General features: G+C 34.0%; 1 protein-coding gene across 1 annotated transcript in view; it reads right to left on the bottom strand.

Moving 5' to 3' along the window:
* Positions 1–24,073, bottom strand: part of LOC120349722 (regulator of G-protein signaling 19-like) — a 76,696-nt gene extending 52,623 nt beyond the window's left edge. The window contains exon 1 of the mRNA XM_039420259.1: positions 23,670–24,073. The gene's annotated coding sequence lies outside the window, so the exon portion shown is untranslated. The remainder of the gene's footprint in view (positions 1–23,669) is intronic.
* Between the last annotated feature and the right edge of the window lie 261 nt (positions 24,074–24,334).

Raw genomic sequence — 24,334 nt, forward strand, 5'->3', positions numbered from 1 at the left:
ATTTCGATTTTCTTGTACCAATAGCGAAATTTGAAACTTTACTCCAATCATTAATCAAACCAAATGACTTCCTCAACATGAAGTATGATGCCAATACTAGACCATCTAAAAGTACACGCATACAATTATAGCACTGCCACCATACAGAGTGTTCAATAATACATTAGCAGCAAACTTATGATAAGAGCGCCGCCGTATTCCTTTGATATTTATGTGTTCTGTTATAATTTACGGCCACATTTTCTGGAGACGTACTGTGTCTTCCGCGCATGCGTAGTAGTGTGCAATATTTTCGCGGAGACAATTTTTACGACGGTCTTTTCCAACCGACGGCGCGACGTCTATAAAAACGCTTGATAAACTGTTCTGAGTTGGAGTGAGCGGGTAAATGCAATACTAACGTAATTTAACTGTGAGTTAACTGAAAGTGGACTGTATGTTAACCGAATATTGATACAAGGACTCGAAATAATGAGAGCTATAACTCAATCTCTGACGAAAAATTGTATTACTCTATTTAATTGTTGATAATTTCGTGAATATCGCGTTTACGATGTGAGAACACAGCGCCAGCCGTTTCGAGTTTTGCGTTCTTTGTATGGACAATAGTTGGATTTCTCAACTGAAGATGAATTATTGAAAGACAGACAGCTGGTATTTGTAGCTCTATTATAGATTAAATTATCTCGATAAGCGTCTTACTTTTACTTATTCAATAATTAACCCCAGTTTCCATGTGTTTCCAGTTTCTAAGAACGCGGAACTCTAAACGCCTGACCGTTCTCTGTGTGTACACACTCTTATTCATTCATAATACCCCCGAATGAGTTCTTTCTATTCCATCTTATTGAACAATGATAGCGTCAAAACGTCATTTTGCAATCTTTGCACCTGTCAAGGGTTCGGAATTTCTCTCAATATTATACATTTGGTATAAAAATTTATAATAAATTGCCTACAGATTTAATATGAGAGACAGAAAAGAAATTTAAGACAAGATTATTGAATTGGCTTGTGATGAATAATTTTTATAGTGTTAATATAAAAAGATACGCCCAAAATAAGCGTTTTTCTCAGATTTTCTGCGTTTTCTCACCTTTTTCAATAATTGATATATAGAAAAAATATATTAGAAAAAATTCAGTACACAGTACTTTGACTTTCTGATGGGATGAAGCATGCTCAAATGAAAAATGCAAGCGAGCGAAGCGAGCCTGACGGCTAGTATAATATAAAACCAAAAAACATTAATTCAACTCTAATTTCTTGTCTACAGTTTTCAAACAGATAGTAAAGGTGAAAAATCTGGTGTGGCGCACTCACACAACTTTCCTTGCCGTTATGAAAATTTATCACCTGACGCTAGTGTTCCCGCGCATCTCAAGTCTACTATGCAAAGATCTAAGCCAGCTGGTGACAGGACTATAACGCTGGAGACACATAAGGTCTGCTATCTCTTCATAGTGAATGATTTAATAGAACTGTTGCCAACAGTTTGCAATTGAAATAATAACTTTTTCTCGAATTTCGAGCTTATTTTAAATTTTAGGTGAAAATGTTACTGAACATTAATTGTAGAGATTTTCATGCTCAATCTTTTCCATTTGGAATTTTTTGTTTAAATTGTATCTGGAGCCTGATAATTGGTAATCTAAAATCAAACTTTACCTAGTTGGGGCGGAGCTCCTTAAATTCCTACAGATATGGGACTTGTGGCAGTTGATAAAGCTTAACAATGACTATTTTAGGTATAAATTTGATCAAAATCGTTGGAATACTTTCCTTATCTATGATAATAGGGCAAGGAAAGTAAAAATGAGAATTTACTACCACTGCTACTACTGTATTTAAATGTACTTCACTTGACCAAAGTTCTATTTCCAATTTTTACAACAAATCTATGGGAGACATACACATCGAAACTAGGCCTATATAAATAGACAGCTTGTCGGTCACCAGCTATTAGCCTGCTAACATGGCAGCGATTAGCATCAACTCATCAGGCAACACTACACATTGATATTGTGTTGCATTACCTTCATGTTAGAGAAATGCTGTCAATTTGAAGTGAATGTGACTGTAGGCTGACAGTTTCAGGCCAACTTTGATAATATTAATGAGTTGCTGCCTGCTGCAAAGCACTAGAGTCGTTGACGAAACTCAACTGGTTTTCAATAGCGTCAACTAGTTGATACCAACGTTGAATTGTTTAGAACTGAAGAGCATGTTCCGTTTCCTTGTTTCTACCTTCTAGAACAAACTTCTTCAACATTGCTTGTTAAATTAAAATTTAGTATTGTATTGAAGGGTCAAGTGTAAGAGAGGGCCGACTGCGCCCTAACTTCGCCCTCCTAGGTCGAAAATAAAGGCAGTATTTCCATTCTACTCTAGCAAAATCACTGATATTTTAAATGTATCATTATATTTTTTTACAGATGTAAATTACTGTGATATTGCAATCATTCAAATGCTCATGAATTGATAATTATTATTAAACCAAAATCCAAATTAAATGCTGTAATTCACCCCGAAGACTTCTGCTACTGCAAATATTGTCAACAGGGCTGACTAATAATTTTTGAATAGTAGCGCTCATATAGTGGCTAAATGGGAAGAATTGGAGAAAATTGACGGCCTTTTTAAGATCGACTTTAAATTTGAGAAATGAGCTTATCTTGGAATTCAACTATTAAAACCGACTCCTGGCAGACAACCTTCCAGGTTTTGCCAATTGTAATGTCTTAGTTTATTTTCTGATTTATAATAATGTCGAAATATGGTAAATTTTTATTTTGTTTCATATTGTTTCATATTGAATTCAACTATTAAAACCGACTCCTGGCAGACAACCTTCCAGGTTTTGCCATTTGTAATGTCTTAGTTTATTTTCTGATTTATAATAATGTCGAAATATGGTAAATTTTTATTTTGTTTCATATTGTTTCATATTGAATTCAACTATTAAAACCGACTCCTGGCAGACAACCTTCCAGGTTTTGCCATTGTAATGTCTTAGTTTATTTTCTGATTTATAATAATGTCGAATATGGTAAATTTTTATTTTGTTTCATATTGGGTTTAGTATTAATGGCATTCTTTTGTAAAGTGTTGTTGGTTGTAAATAAAGACATTTTTACTACTACTACTACTACTAGTAGCGCTCATCAAATTTCCATCTAGCTGTTTACCCTGTTATCAATATTATTGCTGTAGCAGAAGTCTTCGGGGTGATTTACAGCATTTAATTTGGATTCTCGTTTAATATTAATTATATAATTATTTCTTACCATCAATAAATTAAATATAAAAATTACTCAATCCATTTACCAAAATACTTAGATACCTACTATCCAATAGACTACAGTAAAGAAAAATAGAATATTGAAAACGATACTACAATATTACAATAGCAGCGATTATGAAAAAGTGAATAAAGGAAGAAATCCGTGATGAAGAAAAATTTGAAACCTACTTTCAAATGATGTATCTTTTTAACTTTGATTAGTATAATCCAAGCCAGAATATTAGAACTGGTAAATGAATCAGCAGCATATAGTGCCACTCGTTTGTGAATTCAATTTTTAAACTTTTCGCATCACTGTTGTTAAAAATGTCATAGCTTGATGTAATTCGTCAACTTAGTAGATAGTTAATATGGATTCATGGAAGAATGTTTGTATCATTTACCCAAATCCTTAATCGAGCATGTCATCAAATTGGTACTTGTGAAAATGTTACTGTATTGCATAGTATTTACTGATAGTGATGTTACTATATCACTGTATAAATATAAAATGACTGGCTTCATATGAAATTAGCGCTGCTATCCAGAGATTGTAAGTTTGGTGTAAGGGTAAGCATTCCTGACCGGCAATTAGGAGGTACCGGGGTCAATTCCCGGGCTGATAAATAATTTTTGAATAGTAGCGCTCATCGAATTTCCATCTAGCTGTTTACCCTGTTGTCAATATTTGCAGTCGCAGATGTCTTCGGGGTGATTTACAGCATTTTATTTGGATTTTCGTTAAATAATAATTACGGTATTAGTTGTCACGTTATTTTTTATATTTAAATAACGATTAGCCTCCTGCTTGGCATCAGTCGGTAGAGCATGAAATATTTTAATAATTATAGTAATCAAGGTCGTGGTTTTTATAGGATACAGTCTCATAACAATCTTTATAGGCCCAGATATGAGCTTCCACTATAATTCTGATAATTCATTAAAAAAAAATATAAATGGTACTTATCCTATAGTATTGAGGAATAAAAAATAAATCGCACACCATAAACAATTTGATACATATATTAACAAATATTGCAAAAATAAATCAGAGCCAAAAATATATAGAGCGATAAAAAATATATAATATAAAATAGAACAATAATCGAAATCAATAAAATATCACAGGCTAAATACTATTCTCTAAATTCTACAGCACGAAACGTTACCATGTGCTTTCATTTTTATGATCATATGCATCCATTTGCATGTAGCTGCGATATCAGCTTGCTAATACTTGTCGACTTGGACAATTCTATTTAAATTAGATTCTTAAAAACAGCTTGATAAATTGACAACTAGTAATCCAAATATATATATTAAATTCTAGGGTATCTAATAGATTTCTTTGTAATGAATATATATTTTATCTCAGGGTACGAGATTCGGCACCTGACGGAATAAATAGAGCAATAAATTCATCTAGTGAATCAGAGCTACAACAAACTATCGCAAATTATATTGCAGAAATTAAAGATCATATGAATATGTATTAACAGCCTAGATTTTATACTTCTTTGATTTATAGAACTTCTGATATGTAGATTGACTCGTTACTTTCCAATAAAATACCTTTAATACTACATTTACTTGCGCAAGTATTTTTTACCAAATTCTTAATTTATAAGAAAACCCTTTCGACGAGCTAGCTTTGATTCTTATGTAATTTCGAAGCACTGAGGGCGCCCTATCACTATTTCATATTTTTCACTCACGTGTCGAAATTTTCTTATGAGCTGCTGATGTCGATCCAACTCCTGGTGGTCCTGGATTATTGTAGCCGGAGTCGTCTCTTCCAAGGGGTTACAAAATTATTTAAAAATGAAAATGACTTTTGCTTTATAAGAGCATCACAAAGTCTTATAAGAAATTTAGTAATTCAATTTAACTTTAAATTATTACAAGATATAGCAAGGTATTACGCTCTATAATTTTTAGTGACCTCTCATGGTGGCATTTGGCAGGCGAGTGTGGTTCTCGTTTCTCAATTTTACAATTCTCATTTCCGATTTTCAAATTTGCATAAAATTTGAATATTCTAGTCCTCCGCCATTCAAGGCTCAAATAGACCGTGCCAAAATATTAAACTATTACTTATGTTATATATATATAATTTCTTTGCCTTCGGGCCATATCCAAAACATAGACTATACAACAATTTTTCATAAACTCTATTTATTTGTAGAAATATATACAAATATTTTTGAATCGGCTCACTATTGCCGCCTATCAATTGCCATTATGTGATTGGTGCATGCAAATTGTTACAGTATTCATGCGCCTGGTAACCTCCTATTTCCTTAATACATTTAATTATTTTTATTGGGTTTTTAAATATGCTCTCTACATGCTAGTTAATTTTTTATATGTTATTATTTGTTTCATGCATCATAATAATTAGCCACGTGAGACCTTTAGTTCCTCAAATTGCATACTGTTTTGCCACAATAAATTTCTGCCAAGGTGTTTGGTCAGATTCTACGTTGTATGGCTCGGTCGATCGTTAGGTCGCCGATCACTAAATGTTTATGCCTAACCTCAATTTTCAATATTTTATATAATATTATATATTAGCAAAAAATTATTTCAATTCCTCTTAGGCTGTTGTACAGTTTAGCCAGGACGTCTGATATTATCTAATCTTTATGTTATCTCTTTGGCGATATTAGCCAATTACTTCACTTAGACCTATAAATATTTCAGCTAGGGATTTTTTACTTATCTATCCAAATTACAATATGTTACATAGTTTAGTTTAATTTTCGTCATGTAACACTACATAATCAAGCAAAGCTTGATAGTATATGACACGTCAAAAAGTATTGAGTACAGTACTCAAAAAAGTAATCATATTAATACTATACACAACACAACTGTTGTGTTTATATAGATATAAAGAGCATACTATTATTTAGTGAAGAGCGTAATTTTCTATAATCAACATTTGAGTAGTCCTGTTGAAATATTCTATCAGGCCTACTGCATACTAGTTTATCAGAAGAAAACGTTAACACCGTTAATAACAGACAACCAGTTAATTCAACTACATCAGTTAATTCAGCGAGCTCCTCATCGTCATGAAACGTATATTGTAGTAGTAGTCTGATACTTGCCAGCGTTCAGTTCAAATTTATAAACGACGCGACGCTTGCAAGCGAGGGCTCAAAAAGTTGTGGGGGGGGGGGAGTTTGCCGGTTTTGTGAGGTAGGGAAGGGGGGCGGCAAGGAAGCGCCCCCCTGCAATTCGACTGAGTGATGTGCTGGCGAAACAAAAGGTCGTTGTACCCCCCACAACACAGGTTTCGCTCAGCGCAACAGCGAGTGTATGACAATATATGCCTCAGATCTGCGAGATTTCAATTTGTCTAGTGTATGAACATATAGTTCTGATCTATCAGGTTTTAAAGTTTAAAACCTGGAAAGGTTACGGAGGTTAGAAAAATACAGAAATAGCGTGCAATTCCAGCTGACTAAATGATGAATCAAAACAAATTTAAACTTTCAATTTTATTTTTATACTAGCCGTCAGGCTCGCTTCGCTCGCCATATCCATCTAGCCAGGGGGCCCCTGGACCCCCGACTGGATCGTCCAAGAATGAGATCAGCAGGCTCGCTTCGCTCGCCTGCATTTTTCATTTGGGCATTTTTATCATATATGTTAGGACAATCCAGTCGGGAGTCCAGACTAAACGGCTGGCTAAACGGATATGGCGAGCGAAGCGAGCCTGACTGCTAGTAATATAATATTCCCAGGATTGAAGTAGCAGTGCCCAATCAATTTTTCCGCGATAAATGCATTTGAATCTTCAACTTGGTGCCAACCTAACAAAGTCAACTCAATTTAATGCCAACCTGACAAAATTATTAATTTAGTTGCCAGTTAACAACTGTTTCGAAGAGGTACTCTATCTAGATTATAGTTCTATAGTAACATATGATAAGAAAATTTCAATTATAATTAAGAGATTGGGAGAAGAAGAATATACATGCTAAAAGACGAACTTTCAACCCTTAAAAACAACCTTTAGAGTTAAAATATTGCCAAAAGATTTCTTAGTGCACCTCTAAAGGGCCAACTGAACATACCTACCAAATCTGAACGTTTTTGGTCCGGTAGATTTTTAGTTATGCGAGTGAGTGAGTGAGTGAGTGAGTCAGTCAGTCAGTGAGTGAGTGCCATTTCGCTTTTATATATATAGATCCTAAAGAAAACGAAGAAGTGAGTCAATTTTGTTGTCCAACAAACTTGACCTGTTAAAAGTTCGAAGAAAACGTGTTCAAAATTTGAAGCTGATTGATCAATTCTTTCTAAAGTATTTGTAGAACATACAAACAGACGGACAACGACTTTGGCCTCGAGTGAGTCAAAAGTGAGAACTCGCTGACGCTCGTTCAATTCCAAGTAGAGTCGAACGAAATTGAATTCTAGCCTAGTTTTGTGAAAAATACGGAAGAAATTAATCAAGACTTCGCTTCCCTCATACAAATAGTCATTAAGGGCCGGTTTCCGAGCTCGGGATTTAGCTGAGTTCTAGACTTTAAACAGCTGGAGTCAGAAAATTGGCTTTCCGAAACAGGGCGTAGTCGCCGTATTTATGATAATCTTTACTTTCTCATTTCTATAATATTGGAAACGTTTTTCCTTGACGAAATGAAACATTCCTAAATAATTCAAAATAGCTGAAACTTTACACTATTTTATTTTGTGTTCAATGTCCCTAGTTTGTCGAAATTTATTTCAAATTCGGACTGCGACTACGCCCCGTTTCGGAAAGTTAATTTTCTGACTCCAGCTGTTCAAAGTCTAGAACTTAGCTAAATCCCGAGCTTGGAAACCGGCCCTAAGTATGAACATAAACTTATATTGATCATTTCAATTCGGAATTGAGAGACGTTTTGAGCAATGCATGTAAGCAATGCAACACATTATTGTTGCATAATATTATGCATTTTGTCAGTAAGTAAATATTACAGACATAAGACTATTATATCCATAGATCCATAGTCCAGAGAAACAATTTCCGTTGGTTATATTATTTTGTGAAGTGTTTTATACTTGAAAAATTTGATAATTGAATTAAATTAACTAGTATACCGATGCAAGGTATCAGGCAAGTATTGGGCACGAGAATAATAATTTACAATGTCATACACAGAACTAGGCATCTGTAAGGCTAGCTTCACACGCTTTCGGTTTCTTTCGGTTCGGTTCGTTTTCGGTTCGGTTCGGCTCGTTACCGAAAACGAATGAGGCTTTCTTACATGTCAGGTTTTAATTCGTACGGTTCTAATTAGGTATTTTCTTCTCAAACACAGCTGTGTTTGGATTTTCACAGTTCATGCTGGTATATTTAAATATAACAGTTGGTGTCAAATTGTAAGATTTTATTTCTTGAACAACAAAATTTTAAAGTTAATTAAAAATTCTGAATTATTTGAATAGTTTCTTTTTGATTATGTTAATTTTGGAAGTTCAGAGAGATGTTTTTTTTAATTGAAAATTTGTTCCTTGCTTTGACACATGGTATAAAAAACTTCATCTCTTCTCTCCATTGATGAAATCATGTAATATTCGTGGAAAAATATAAAAAAATAAAAATTCTCACCAAGTTTTAAGTTTTATTTATTTATATCTTTCATATTTTTATAGCAAACTATTCATTGAGAAAAAACGTTTCTGTGAACTATCAGAAATGAATCGACCATATGATTTTGACTTGGAAAATTTTGAAACAGATAACCACGATATCAGGTTAAAATAAAAACAAAAAAGGCAATCGTGTGTAAAAGACTTTGTTTTTTCCTGTTTCCCTAGCAACGAATTCGAATATAATGAAACCTATTCGTGTCGAGGGGCGTTCGGTGCTATGCGGTTGCTATTCGGTACCGAATTCAAACCGAATCATCGTTTCACACTTATCGGAATTTGCCGAAAACGAAACGAACCGAACCGAAAGTGTGTGAAAGTAGCCTCTCGCTAGCAACGAATTGAAACCTGATGGAATTTATTAGAGTCAAGTGGGAGTTCGGTTCTATGCGGTTTCTATTCGGTTCCGAATTCGAACCGAATTACCGTTTCACTCTTATCGGAATTTGCCGAAAACGAATCGAAAACGAAACGAACCGAAAGAGTGTGAAACAGCCTAACAGTAATTAACTCATGTGTACTGGATTAATGATTCCCGACATAATGAAATGTCAATGATGATAATAAGATATCAATTTGACAAACATTTCCTCAGTATCAATACAGATTCTCGAATACATACAACACTGAAAACATCTTTCCCGAAGTTGGAAAATCGGAAAATGATCACAAATAATGAGTAGAACCACCAAGTCACTGAATAACGGAGGGTTGAAAAAGGGCGGCTGATCGTTGGAGGGGTGAGGGGTTGTTGGAGGGAACAAGAAGGGGTGGTCTTTGAAAAGCCAAGAGTTCAAATGTCATCTGCAAAGTAGGTCACCTCACCCAAATTGAGATATATGTATACAGTCTACTACTCTGCAAACGATTTCTGTTTTCTCTCACTCTCTCTCTGACGACCTCTCTCTCTTAAAATTATACTCCCACTCACCCTCATTCTCTTTCCCTCTTTAGATATTCTTACTCACTTCACTCCATTCCTGGACCCTTCTTCACACTTACCCCCTCGATCTAGCTTATGCTCTTTATAACTCAGTTGCTCTCTCACATTCACTCTCTGTTACTATTTCTCTCTCTCTATCTCACTCTCTTACTATTTCACACTCACTCACTCACTCTCTCTTTTACTCTCACTTTCTCTCTCTCTTTCTCTCTATCACTCACCTTATTTCGTTTGCTCCTTAGATAACCCACTCTCATTCATTCCATCTCACTCTCTCCTAAATCTAGATGATTATGTTCCATTCCTCTCACTCTTTAGATCACCTGCCCTAATGAATTGTCATTCCTAATGAATATAAATGATTAATTTCAGATTCACTTTCCAATCATCAAATGACTTGCAACAATAACTTCATCCACTGAATGATATTAGCTTATATTATCAAATTATATTGTTGAGTTTATTAAAATAGTGTCGTCTATTTGTTTTATTATAAAAATTATTCATTCATTCAATAACAATATTTGGTTTGGAAAAATACTGAATACTGAAAAAAATGAGCTACGTGTTCACAAATATCATTAAATTCAATATTAATCTCATTTCTATATCGTTTGCGTATGTTTATAGTGGAGTTCCGCATACTCATATACATATTAAATCAGATTTATTATTATTGTTGCTTTTATTATATTGGTCATTTATTCCTCGAAGATCATTGAAGTGGCCCTTTACTAGAACAAACTACTTGAATATACAATAATATAGCATAATTGATAATTATGTTACCTACTTGAAATGACACTCATGTCCGGTTTAATCAAGTTTGCTCAATACATTTTAACATAAAGCGAAATGATTTCATGATAGCAATAGTAACTATTTACTATAGATAGTTCCAGTGCACATAGAACAGTGAATTTTTCTCTTTTTCAACTTTGGTTTCTATTAAAAAAACAAAACATTTACAACACTAATCTATCACCGACACCATTCCACATCCAAGACACCTCTCACAACACAAATACCTTTTTCAACAAGAATTTCCAAAGGTTCTGATTGGAAATTAGAGCAATATGATTATCATTTTTAAAAATATGGAAATTAGTGGTACCACATTTAACATCACTAATCATCTCATTACTAATTACTAGTCACCAAATTCCAACATGACATTCTATTCGAAACATCTACAAAATATACATCTATATGTAAATATTATATCTTACCTGTTGTACCATAATTTACTAACACTATACTAAAGACTGCTTTTCCAAGTTGATTTTCTATCCGAGACACTTTTCACAACCGACAACACTCATCCCTCAGAGGCAACTTTTCCAAAACGATTTTCTCCCTGACACATCAGTCCTTTTCAGCGAAAATTCCCACCACAGACCTCTATTTCACGTGGAAATCTTCATCTCAAACTGGTCTCCACTAATAGGCCATCGCATTCGTCACTAGCTGTGTCTTTTTTCCCGCTAGCTCTGTCTCCTTTCCATGACACACGCTTCTCCATCAATCAATCGCTTTTCACTGTCATTCCATCGATTTTCCTTTCTTTCCACCTTCGTCCAACTTTCCCTGACTATCAAATCCAATTTATTGGAGCTTGGTCAAGTCTGTGTCAACAAGTTGGAATTGGTCATCTGCTATCGAGAATCAATATTGATGTATATCGTGATTATTGTGGATGATTCAACGTAAGTTGAATTTTGTTAGAATAGGGATTATTCGGATTCCTTTATTCATGTGTTTAGCCATAGCCACCTCTAATACAAGGCCGCGGCCTACGATATTGCAACGTCGCAGTGTAGGCCTAGAATCTAATACATGATTGTTATTAGAGATTTTAAAAAATACCAGCTGATCTTTTTCACCAATCATGTATTAGATTCCAGGCCTACACTGCGACGTTGCAACATCGTAGGCCGCGGCCTTTTATTAGAGGTGGCTATGGTTTAGCAAAATGAGATCCAACTAACAAAATTCAACTTACGCAACTTACGTTATTAAGAGTAAAATATCATAATAAATCATATTAACCAAATGACTGAAAAGTTTACAATAATATGAAGCAAAGATGGGTGATAAAATATGCGAAAATTGAGGTATAACTAAATGTAATGCTTCTACATGGAAAGTTTGTACCTTTAGTTGTCCATTCTCAGAAAAGGAAGAATCACTCATTATGTGATATATTAAAATTTTGTACCATTAGTAGACATCATTGAAAGAGATTTTTTTGTTGTTTCATAATATTTTAAATAATATGAATACAATCTTCTGATAATAAAGTGAGATTTACATTATAAACTCAGTGGAAATGATATGACTACAGGTTGTCGATTCTCTGTTACCACCGCCTTCAATGTTAGATAGCTGTGATTCAAGTTATTCCGATACATCTGATGTTTTAATAATTAATTGCTGTTATTTGTATAGTAATCACCTCTATCCTAAATATATTTTATTCGCCAAGAAAATATATTTCCTCATGATTTTTTAATAATAAATTTTTATAATTGACACAAAATGCTGTTACTTCTTTATATTTCGTCATAGTCAACACACGATTCGACAACTGTGCGGCGATAGAAAAGAATGGAGCTATCAGCTTTGTTGAATAGAAGACAAGGATATCAAACCAATATTAATCAGGTGCAGACTTCATAACGGGAATTTCAATAAAATATGTAACAAAGAAATAGATTTTAGTACTTTCCAACTCTGAACAGTTGTCAAATCATTGTAGGATATGAATACATATAATCAACTACCAGAATATTCAATCTCATTTATGAGAATTTATTATAAAATGTTTAATTTTAGAGGCCCTGAAATTGATCAGGTGTGACCTGAAAACTGACAACAGACCTAAGTCACTCGATATTGTTATTATAAATCTGCTATCCATAGAAAGCGGTGGAAAATTAAGCTACTATGTCGTCCTATCATAGACTTCATAACATAGGCCCGGCTTCCGAGCTCGGGATTTAGCCAAGTCCGAGACTTTGAACAGCTGGAGACAGAAAATTGGCTTTCCAAAACGGGGCGTAGTCGCAGTTTTTAAAACAGTAGTAGCAGTTTTTATTTTTTCATTTCTATAATAATATTGGAAACGTTTTTCTTTGACAGAATTAAACATTCCTAAATAATTCAAAATAGTTGAAACTTTACACTATTTTCTCTTTATTTTATTTTGTGTTCAATTTTCTAGTTTTTCGATATTTAATTAAAATGTGACTATGACAATGACTACGACTACGCCCCGTTTCGGAAAGCCAATTTTCTGACTCCAGCTGTTTAAAGTCTAGGACTTAGCTAAATCCCGAACTCGGAAACCGGGCCATAAACTCCACTATAGATCACCTCGTTTTTCCCGAGAGTAAACTACACTCTCTCACGATCCATACGCAAACAAACCTGACAGCCGAATATAGTTGAATGAAATTTGAAAACCCCTGAATTCATTTGACGCTGTTAGGATACTGTTATTATTCATCGCTTTAAAAAATGCACTATAAAACCATAGACGACACATCTGGCTAACAAATGGTCATGCTTTTTCTTCAGGTCTCCCGACACACGACTTTTTACACCAATCTTATAACATGTTGTGAGACAGAAATATCTCCATCGTTACGTCACCAAGTACATATGTGGTATGGTAATATAATTATATACATAAAGAACATCTATGAGGCTACGTCACCTCACCAACTAATAACTCCAGTAATGTGGGTATTATGCATGGTGGCAGCAAAAACCACTAACACCGAGGCTATAAATCACCTAGATTTTAACTTTACTTGGCTTAATGACGCCAAGCAAACGTAAATGTTAAGGGAATGATATTGTAGGATAGAAATAGAAATTCTAATTCTAAAAAAATTCAAATTCTACAAATTTGAGATTTGTAGAATAGAAATAGCCTACTTTTTTATTTGATATTGTGGTGGAGATTGAATTGTTATAACCATTCTACCACTTAATCACAAAGTTCCATTCATGATCAAAATTTCCCAATAATATCGGAACACAATACTTCACATTGTTGCTTATGACGCAACTCACACTGATTAGTCTTTGCAATTAAATATTCTGATTGAAGAATATCTAGAATAAAAGAATCTGGAAGTGTTTCATTCATCAAGTAATGTTGTTCATCAAAAAACAAATTAATTTTTGTCGTTATGCCAAATGTAAAGTTTCGGTGAAGATATAAAGCAGTGTCCACACTGAACAAATGTTCGACAAGCATGTTTGTTGAAACAGTTTGGGCAAATTTTATTAAGTTTGGCAAACAATGTTCGCCCGTGGCCAGTGTGGACGCGTCACCAATCAAAATATTGTAAGTGAGGAGTACAGGTTTTTATGTTTTACAGCAAACACTGAATATGTTTGTAAAAACAGTAATTTCTTGACAAACAATGATTGTCCAAACATTTTAAAATGTTTGTCTCTGAGCCCCTCAACAAACATGTTAGCCGGTCATGTATGATCAGTGTGGATACGGCTTAAGAAGTGAGGATTGCCTTTTCTTAACCCAGTTCGAAATTTGAGTGATATTTATTCAAGTTGATTAATAATAATATTATCAATTAACAAGAATCAACTAGAATCATGAATGACCTTTATATTGTTCTCCCCGTTACTATTGTTCAGGGAACAACGTTCATAAAACAAATGCTAGTTTCCAACAGCCGTTCAAATCGACGATAGATGCCAATCAAGGTTTGATCTGCGATAAAAGTAATGAATGATTGAAACGTGACCAGAGATTATCAAAAATAATGATCTGAGTCTGAGACCAATATGTACAACAGAGATCAGACGCACAACACCAATCAATGTTTGATCTACGATTGACCATCATCAATAATACGTGATCAGAGATCAACTTTGATCAGTGTAAACTTTGATATAGTTTTGAAAATGCTGTGAGATATTCAACTACTATACAACAAATTACCAACTATTTCATTAATGTGATTGGATAAATGAATAGAGCCTGTCGACTATTAACAATTTTCATCAAATAGATAGATAGATGGGTGATCCTATTAATGTCGATGCTACCAATAATATTGTTGTTAACTGAACATGATTATTGTTGTCCCCAACTAAAACCGTTACAATTCCCATCTCAATTATCAAATTCCCCTTGCAAATATCACCTGTAAGTGAAGTCATGAGCATAAATTACTTGTTGCATCATCCAACCGTTCTGCATGAAATCGAAATAAAATAGAATAATTCAACTGTTCTCTTACATCACAATTAGGTAACCAAATTGAACCACATAAAACATTCCAGTTGCTCTTGATCTTAAATTTTTGAAAAAAAATCTGGTGTGGCGCACTCACACAACTTTCCTTGCCGTTATGAGAATTGATCACCTGACGCTAGTGTTCCCGCGCATCTCAAGTCTACTATTCAAAGATTTGAGCCAGCTGGTGACAGGGCAATAACGCTGAAGACACGAGGTCTGCTATCTCTTCATAGTGAATCATTTAATAGAATCAACAGTTGCCAACAGTTTGCAATTGGATAATCACATTTTCTCGAGTTTCGAGCTAATTTTTAATTTTAGGTGAAAATGTTACTGAACATTAGTTGTAGAGATTCTCATGCTGAATCTTTTCCACTCAAAATTTTTTGTTTAAATTGTATCTGAAGCCTGATAATTGAAAATCGAAAATCAAACTTTGCATAGATGGGGCGGAGCTCCTGATATTTTCACAGATATGGGACTTGTGGCAGTTGATAGAGCTTATCGATAACTATTTCAGGTATAACTTTAATCAAAATCGTTGGAGCCGTTTTCGAGAAAATCGTGAAAACCCCTGTTTTTGACAACATTTTCGCCATTTTAGCCGCCATCTTGAATCGCATTTGATCGAAATTGTGCGTGTCGGATCCTTATATTGTAAGAGAGTTTTTCTACAATAAAATGCCGTTTCCATCGAAACATTGAAATTTCATGAGATACCACAATTCACGATCAAACAGTATTGGAACAAATTTGCCAGTTTGTAGTACGGTAGTCTAGTTTATGTCATCGTTATTATTACCGTACCACTTAACTACGTCAAGGTCAAAAATAGTTCAACAATCATATTTTCAATTTCATAGTAAAAAACAATAAAAGCACGTCTTCAAATTATTGCTAACATAGACAATATTAATGTAAATTTACATTGACATTGCAAACAAAATTCATTATATCCAGATCAATCTAATCATAATGTTTCAATTGAATTTTTCTAATAGCTAAAAATTATTAAGGATTAGTAGCTAGATAATATTTGAACTGCCTTGAATATGCTATTAAACTTGTTCAAGTTAGACTTGTCGAATTGAAATTTGAAGTGTAATGGAATACTGTACTACAGTTGAGAGACATCTATGCTGAAATTTCATGCAAAACTCTGCAAGCCAATAACATGAAACTAAAAGCAAATTCAACAGCTATGTTACAACAGAATCTTCAAACTATGGAGATACAATAGCGTCACACCGGACAGAAAAGATAAAACCTTCTCTATATCATAGAAAAAAAAACTTAGCGTAATTATCATTATCAGTATCTGCTGTCTATATCTTCTATTATCTACAAGTTTTTTACTCTCCTTGCCCTATTACCATAGGTAAGGAAAGTATTGATTTCCGAAAAAAAATTAAGGTACCCCAATTTCTAAATTTCGATACGTTTCAAGGTCCCCTGAGTCCGAAAAAGTGGTTTTTGAGTCTGTATGTGTGTGTGTGTGTGTGTGTGTGTGGTGTGTGTGTGTGTGTGTGTGTGTGTGTTGTGTGTGTGTGTGTGTGTGTGTGTGTGTTGTGTGTGTGTGTGTGTGGTGTGTGTGTGTGTGGTGTGTGTGTGTGTGTGTGTGTGTGTGGTGTGTGTGTGTGTGTGTGTGTGTGGTGTGTGTGTGTGTGTGTGTGTGTGGTGTGTGTGTGTGTGTGTGTGTGTGTGTGTGTGTGTGTGTGTGTGTATTATGAGTGCATGTGCGTCTGTGTACACGATATCTCATCTCCCAATTAACGGAATGACTTGAAATTTGGAACTTAATGTCCTTACACTATGAGGATCCGACACGAATCATTTCGATCAAATGCAATTCAAGATGGCGGCTGAAATGGCGAATATGTTGTCAAAAACAGGGTTTTTCGCGATTTTCTCAAAAACGGCTCCAACAATTTTGATCAAATTCATATCTTGAAAAGTAATTGATAATCTCTATCAACTGCCACAAGTCCCATATCTGTGAAAATTTCAGGAGCTCCGCCCCATCCATGTGAAATTTGATTTTAGATTCTCAATTATCAGGCTTCAGATACAATTTGAACAAAAAAGTGGAAAAGATTGAGCATGAAAATCTCTTCAATTAATGTTTAGTAACATTTTCACCCAAAATTGAAAATAAGCTCAAAATTAAAGAAAATGTGATTTTTCAATTATTGCAAACTGTTGACAATAGTTGATTCTATTAAATCATTCACTATGAAGAGATAGCAGACCTCGTGTGTTTCCAGCGTTATTGTCCTGTCACCAGCTGGCTCAGATCTTTGAATAGTAGTAGACTTGAGATGCGCGGGAACACTAGCGTCAGGTGATCAATTTTCATAACTGCAAGGAAAGTTGTGTGAGTGCACTACACCAGATTTTTTTATTTATTGATAAACAGAACACAATTATTTGAAATGATTGGGGAAGGACTAACAGGCACAGCCCAAAAGTGTTTCTTTCCCGAATTTTGATTTATACACTATAAATAGTCTAGAAAGTGGGTTATATAGTGGAGCACGTCTTCAAATTATTGCTGAAATGGACAATATTCATTTAAATTGACCAAGTATATATTCAAGTAAAAGTCCAAAAGTGTAAACCATACACTTGAATTCAGGTCCGATTTTCCGTCCAAACATTTGAAAACAGGAGAGTTCTAATTTAGATTGTTTACAAACCAAATTGAATAACAAAATAACACTCACTAATCACTTAAAACTGTGAAATAATGATAAACTTTGAAAATTATTATGAATTTGAAAACATCGCGAACATATGTTTCTATTTTGAATATGATTATTATTCTTCATTAATTATTATGAATAATTTGACTTCTCAAACCCTTGATGATTTCTTCATCTTTTAGGTCATGTTTATATTTTACAGCTGGCTATACGTCAGCTTATGAATTTCGGGGATGAGATATTTTGATTTTCCACAGACGCACTCGGTCACTCACTTCCATTATCAACAGTCGACGAAAGTCTCAGCTGCTTTTCCAAGGATGCATTATCCTTTTAATGCCGTTCAGCTAGTTTTCCTAGGGATGAGACCTAGTGCAATCGAATTTTTATATCATAAACCTACTATGTTCCAAATATCGTGAGAATCATTAGAGCCGTTTTCGAGATCCGGTGAAATACAAACATAAATAAACATATTAACATATTAACATCCAAACATATAATTATCTGAACATATAAACAGAAATTGCTCGTATAATAGTAAAGGATTTATTTAGTTATACATTGATACATACAATATCATTCTCAATTATGAATGATTGGGAAAGGAACAACAGGCTTGAAGCTCAAAACTGTTCCTTACCCAAATTTGGTAGAAATTGTCCTAAAATAGGTAATGTTCATCACTTCATAAGTTTTAAGTTCAAAAAATATATAAACGAGTTGTCGCAGTTAACTACTGTACATTTACTCACGGGAAAACTGTAGATAGCAAATAAAAGCTAGTAAAGGAATAGTCAATAATGTAACAGCTGGTGTGACATACTGGTACATCGAATTATTCAAGTAAGTTCAATTGTTTCAAACAAGGTTACTGCACTCAGTGTGGGGGAAGAAGATGGATAGATGAAGAAAGAGAGAGTGTGACAAGAAGCACGTGTACTCAAGTTTCCATAGATTATGAAATTCTCATCAATTTCGCTTGTGGAATTTCATAGTAGAATTATACATTTATTTCTTTAATTTGAATTTAATCACTACTATATCGATATCAATCAACCTTTACCCGTGCTACTATTTGGGATTTAGCTCAAATTTAGAAAATTTTCGATGAAAATGTCACTGTCTAAAATCTCTAAATCGAATCTCTATTGTCGAAAGAACTCGCCTGAGTTGAACAATCATAACGAGTTGAAAACGTTGAGAATGCCACTTACAAAAACTACGAAACTCTTTGACCTTGCTTAACAATGAATGAATGAAATATTCATTCAAGTTATGACTGTGTGAACTACTCTACAAACCGTAGATGTCACATAGAGTTTTTCTCAAACACACCATATTTTCAAAACCGATCAAATTGCAGTGCAGAACGAAACTGGTACTATAATTATCACTATCGTTTCCAAAGACAACATTTTTCCTTTTTCGTCAACATTACCGTTAACTAGCAAGCAGGCGAGCGTAAAGTTTTATCTAGAACTTAACAAGCCTAAAACATTGTGATATTTTATATTTTTAATGAACAAGTATACTTGTTACTGTGTAGCGAAGCGAGAGTTCCGACTCTTGACTTAAGAGTAGTCATTATCAATTTGTAAGTTTTTTTTGTATGTTCGACAATAACTGTCGAATCCTTTCATCAATCAACTTCATACAGTATACTCAGATGAAGTGGAACTACCGTCAGGGACTTCCCTCCAATAAAAGCCATACAAATCTTATCATGAATAACAAATTTTCAACACATATTATTTAAGTCATTATAAACAGTACTAGCTCGTTGTAGAATATCATTAATTAACATCTCCTGCATTTCCATATTACCTTAATGAACATTTGTTATTTTTCGTTTTGTAACTCCCTTTTCAGTTTTGTGTCTGGTGATTGTTTTTCTCTTGAATTTATTTGTAGTACCTATTAGGTTTGTTGCAGTTGTGGTAGTCTTTCGTTAGAATATTACTAAGACATTTTGAGTAATGCTTTTCTTTCTCATCTTTCTTTAATAGTAAGTTTCGATTTGATTACTTTATTATTATTTTTATATTATGGTTTAATTATATAATTCGATATTGATGCACACATCAGCATGATTAATTTGCAAACTCAATTAAAAACTTAATTTGCATCATCACTTGGTTTAATTAGTTTAATAATTTAATACTTTATTATTTTTTAATATTATAGTTTATCTATATAATTAATTATGCATGAGAATTTTCATGATATATTATAATTATAGTATTTTGATATTATTATGTTCTTAGTTAAGGAGACAGTTGTGGGTTTCGACATGTTGTCTCCAAATTGATATTGTAAATAAATAAATATGATTGGATACCTCCGTTATCATTTTAGGACGAGAAAGTTTACATGATCAGTATCAACTATAGTTATTTCTATAGAATTATATTGTACATGATGGAATAAATATAAATATTCATCAATACAATACAATCACAAATCATTATCTATAGATATGACTGGGCAAGAGCAACAGGCCTAGCCCAAATCTGCTCTGCTCTCAAATTTCATAAATAGTAAAATTTCCAAATGATAGGTTATATTTTCACTGCTAAAGTTTTGAATCCAATAATTATATATCAAGTCCGAAATGAATATGAAAGAACCAACAATCACGAGAGGAAAAACATCATGTGAGAGCCTTATAATATGAAAAATTGAAAGTCGATTACAAAGGAAAGATAACAGAGTATCAGTGGCATTTTTAGAGAATTCTCTAGCCAGAGGGGCTTAGCAGAGAATATAGAATGTGAATTACCCCTAGGGTTTAGTAGCAGTGAAATATTTACAACTTGATTCCTGTAACCTCCTTGTTATCTGTAACCTCCATGACCGAGGGTAATGTATACATTTATACCCATTATACCAGAATTCAATGAATGGGTCAGGCAACTTTTAAAACTACTGCTTTATCAGCACATTACGGTTAAAGTTATATTAGTGTATGAGTCCATGACAGTTATTATGATAACATGCATTAGCATTAACACGATCTATGGCGATTGAATTTCAATCACCATTTCAAAAGTTTGCAAATCCTTTTTAGGAAATCATTTTAAATGCAACGATGATGATAACGTTGATAAGGCACGTGATACAATGAGAGTAAAGCAGTTCATTTAGATATTGGAATATTGTGTGATTGTAAAACCATTAATTGTTCATTTGGGATTGAAGTTGAAATTTAGGTTTAATTACTTGTATAACAATGACATTGAATTTAACATCGAGGGGTTTTGTGAGATCTGATAGATCAAATATGGATTAGCATTTTTTATTAATTTCAATTTTGAAGTTGATTCAAAATAAGCAATGTGAATAAAATTTAATTAATAAAATGTGCATTCAGCTTTGTCTCGAAACATTCAACATTTTCAATGCCACAGATAAAATCACAAATACTTAAACCTGTATAAAGGTACTTGGGGAATAACAATAAAAATGACTTGTAGGATAATAATTTCAATGATGGATGATTAAATTACAGTATGTAACGTTTGTAAAATATAAATTATTTTATTTTCAGTATGTAGCCTATGCTCATTGAGTTTATGGGAGACTCATAATACTCGTATTCGAATCCTTGTTAATGTAGTTCATTGACCCAGCAATTAAAGTGATATCCTACTGCTCATATTGGATAAGTGACGAGCTTTAGGTACTCCCCTTGGAAGGGTGACTGTTGGAGGTTAGCTCCACTATATTACAAGTTTTGAGCTTCAAAATCACTCCCCGGTAGTTCGGAACCCACCTCTAGTTTTAGGTTCATTTGTCTCGCATCCTCCACATAATGATTCTACTGAGTATATATGGATACTGTATCAATAGGAAACGGGTTCTTAATTCTTGAGGAGATTAGTCTTTTGCTGAAAATTCATAGTCTGAATCGAATAAATAAATAAGTTAACCGGTCGATACAAATAGAATATATATGGAATAGGGATATATAGAAGACAAATTTTAGTTTCTAATATGTAGGTTTCGACTAGATTTACATTCTCAATACACTAAATTTTGACTGATTTTTTTCAATTTTCAATTCAATTTATTTTCACACACTTGTCAATCAATACACATCTACAAGAAATGAATAAATGGATAAAGACTTATAGTTTTTATGTTTTCTGACTACATTTACCTGCGAATTTGTCAACAGTAAACACATTTATGTATGGAAAATTATGGTTTGTAATGTGTTTACCACTGACTTGGCCCATCAAACTAGACAGTCATATCAATAATTGCATGGAAAAATCATGGTTTGTAGGTCGTTCACTGAATTTCCCTGTGAATCGATAGATGGATGGAAAACAAAAAATATTTCCGGTGACACCATTATCTTGTAATGTGTGTATTCAACTAAATTTGCCTATGAATCAATAAGCTACATATCAATAGGGAACAAATCTTAGCTTGGTGATTATGGTTTGTACAGAATTATTCATTGTATTTACCTGTGAATCAATAGATGTGAATAGAAAATTGTAATTGGGGGTGAAACCATAGTTTTTAATGTGTTTTTCACTAAATTTGCCTTTGAATCAGTACACATCAATGGGAAGCCAATCTATGCATGGCAATTTATGGTTTATATATTGTTTTATATATGTTTTATATATTGTTATATATTGTTAAGATAATATGGATAGAAACTAATATTTCCAATGAAACCATAGCTTGTAATGTAAATTAATATAAAAGAAATGAAAATAAAAATCTCAGTACCCTTTTTTAATTACTTTATCACAACATGTTTCAACATTGATGCCTTTTCAAGTGATTATGAAAAAAATCACTTGAAATGGCATTAATGTTATGATAAAATAATTGAAAAATAGGGTACTGAGATTGTTATTTTTATTTCTATTCATATTACAAGTAGTCCTATACAGAAAAGAGACTTGTAATGTGTGTTTTTATTAAATCTGCCTATGAATCAATACATATAACTGGTGAACAAATCCAAGCAATGAGAATTATGGTTAGTGAGCAGTTTATTCCACTAAATTAGACTGTAGAACGATGGATATCGATCATTTCCCCGGGGACGAGTCTATGAATGAAAAATATCATAGTTTTCAATGTGCTTTTGACTCTATTCACCTGTGAATCCATGGATTTCAATAGGAAACGAAGGTTTGAGTTTGAATGAAAGCCGTAGTTTAAAATGAGTGAATCGACACAGGAAAGAGGAACAAATCTATGGACGGGAAATCGTAACTTTTTTACAGAATCTACCTTGAAAGGGCCCATTAGGAGCCCTCCATGAAATATCATTGTTTTAAATGTGCTTTAGACTTAATCCACCTGTGAATGGATAGATATCAATGAAAAAATGATGTTTAGATAAAAACTGTAGTTTAAATACGAGTAAATCAATACAGGAAACGAATCTATGGACCAAAAATCGTAGCTTTTTGACTGATATTTACCTTCAAAGGGCCCAGGAGCCTACCGTAATATATTATCAAAGTTTTCAATGTGATTTAGACTAAATCCTTTCATGAATCAATTGATATCGATGGAATACGATAAAAACTATAGGATAAATACGAGTGAATCAATACAGGAAACGAATCTATGGCTGGAAAATTGACATAATTTACCTTGAAAGGACCCAGGAGCCTACCGTAATAAATATATTAACATAATTTTCAATGTGCATTAGACTAAATCCACCTGAGAATTGATTGATATCAATGGGATTAGATAAAAACTGTAGTTTAAATAGGATAAATTCGAGTGAATCAATACAGGAAACGAATCTATGGTTGGAAAATTGACATAATTTACCTTGAAAGGGCCCAGGAGCCTTCATTTAGACGCTGCTAGCTGTAACCAATGCCAAGGAAGAAGAATTGGACCACAACGACCTTCCGAGGATGCTGTCTACTGAGGAGGAGAAGGAGGTGATCCTGGAGGAGGAGGAGGACGTTGAGGAGGAGGTGGAGGAGGAGGACGACACTCGGTGAACAACAGAACCTCCTCGGCACTCGATAGATTCACAACACAACGGCGCGTACATAATTTATTATTTATTTTGGTTTGGCATACAACACACTGACCGCACAACACAGACACACGTTCACACACACACACGCAGCACTTGAGACTCGAGGGAGGAGGACACTTGGCGAGTGTTGCTTGCTTAGCCTCGGGTGAGTGTGCCTCGACTGTGACTACACTAAAATGGCGACCGCTCCCTCGGCGGTTCTGCAGCGGCCCGCGCATGCGCAGCCAGCTCTGCTCCCCGCTCAATGGCAAATTATTGCAAATCGCGCGCGCTTCAGCGACGTGCGGTCGGGGTGCGCACGGATGGGTGACCGTATTCAAACTGTGAGTTCTAAGCTCAGATTAAATTGTTATCGCGCCTATAGGATAGAACTCCACTCTGAGCACTAAAAGTAGGAAATAAATGCGTTGATCCTCCCGAAACAGAATAATTCATAATATAATAA

Source organism: Nilaparvata lugens, chromosome 2 (genome assembly GCF_014356525.2).
Source record: "Nilaparvata lugens isolate BPH chromosome 2, ASM1435652v1, whole genome shotgun sequence".
Lineage (NCBI taxonomy): Eukaryota > Metazoa > Arthropoda > Insecta > Hemiptera > Delphacidae > Nilaparvata > Nilaparvata lugens.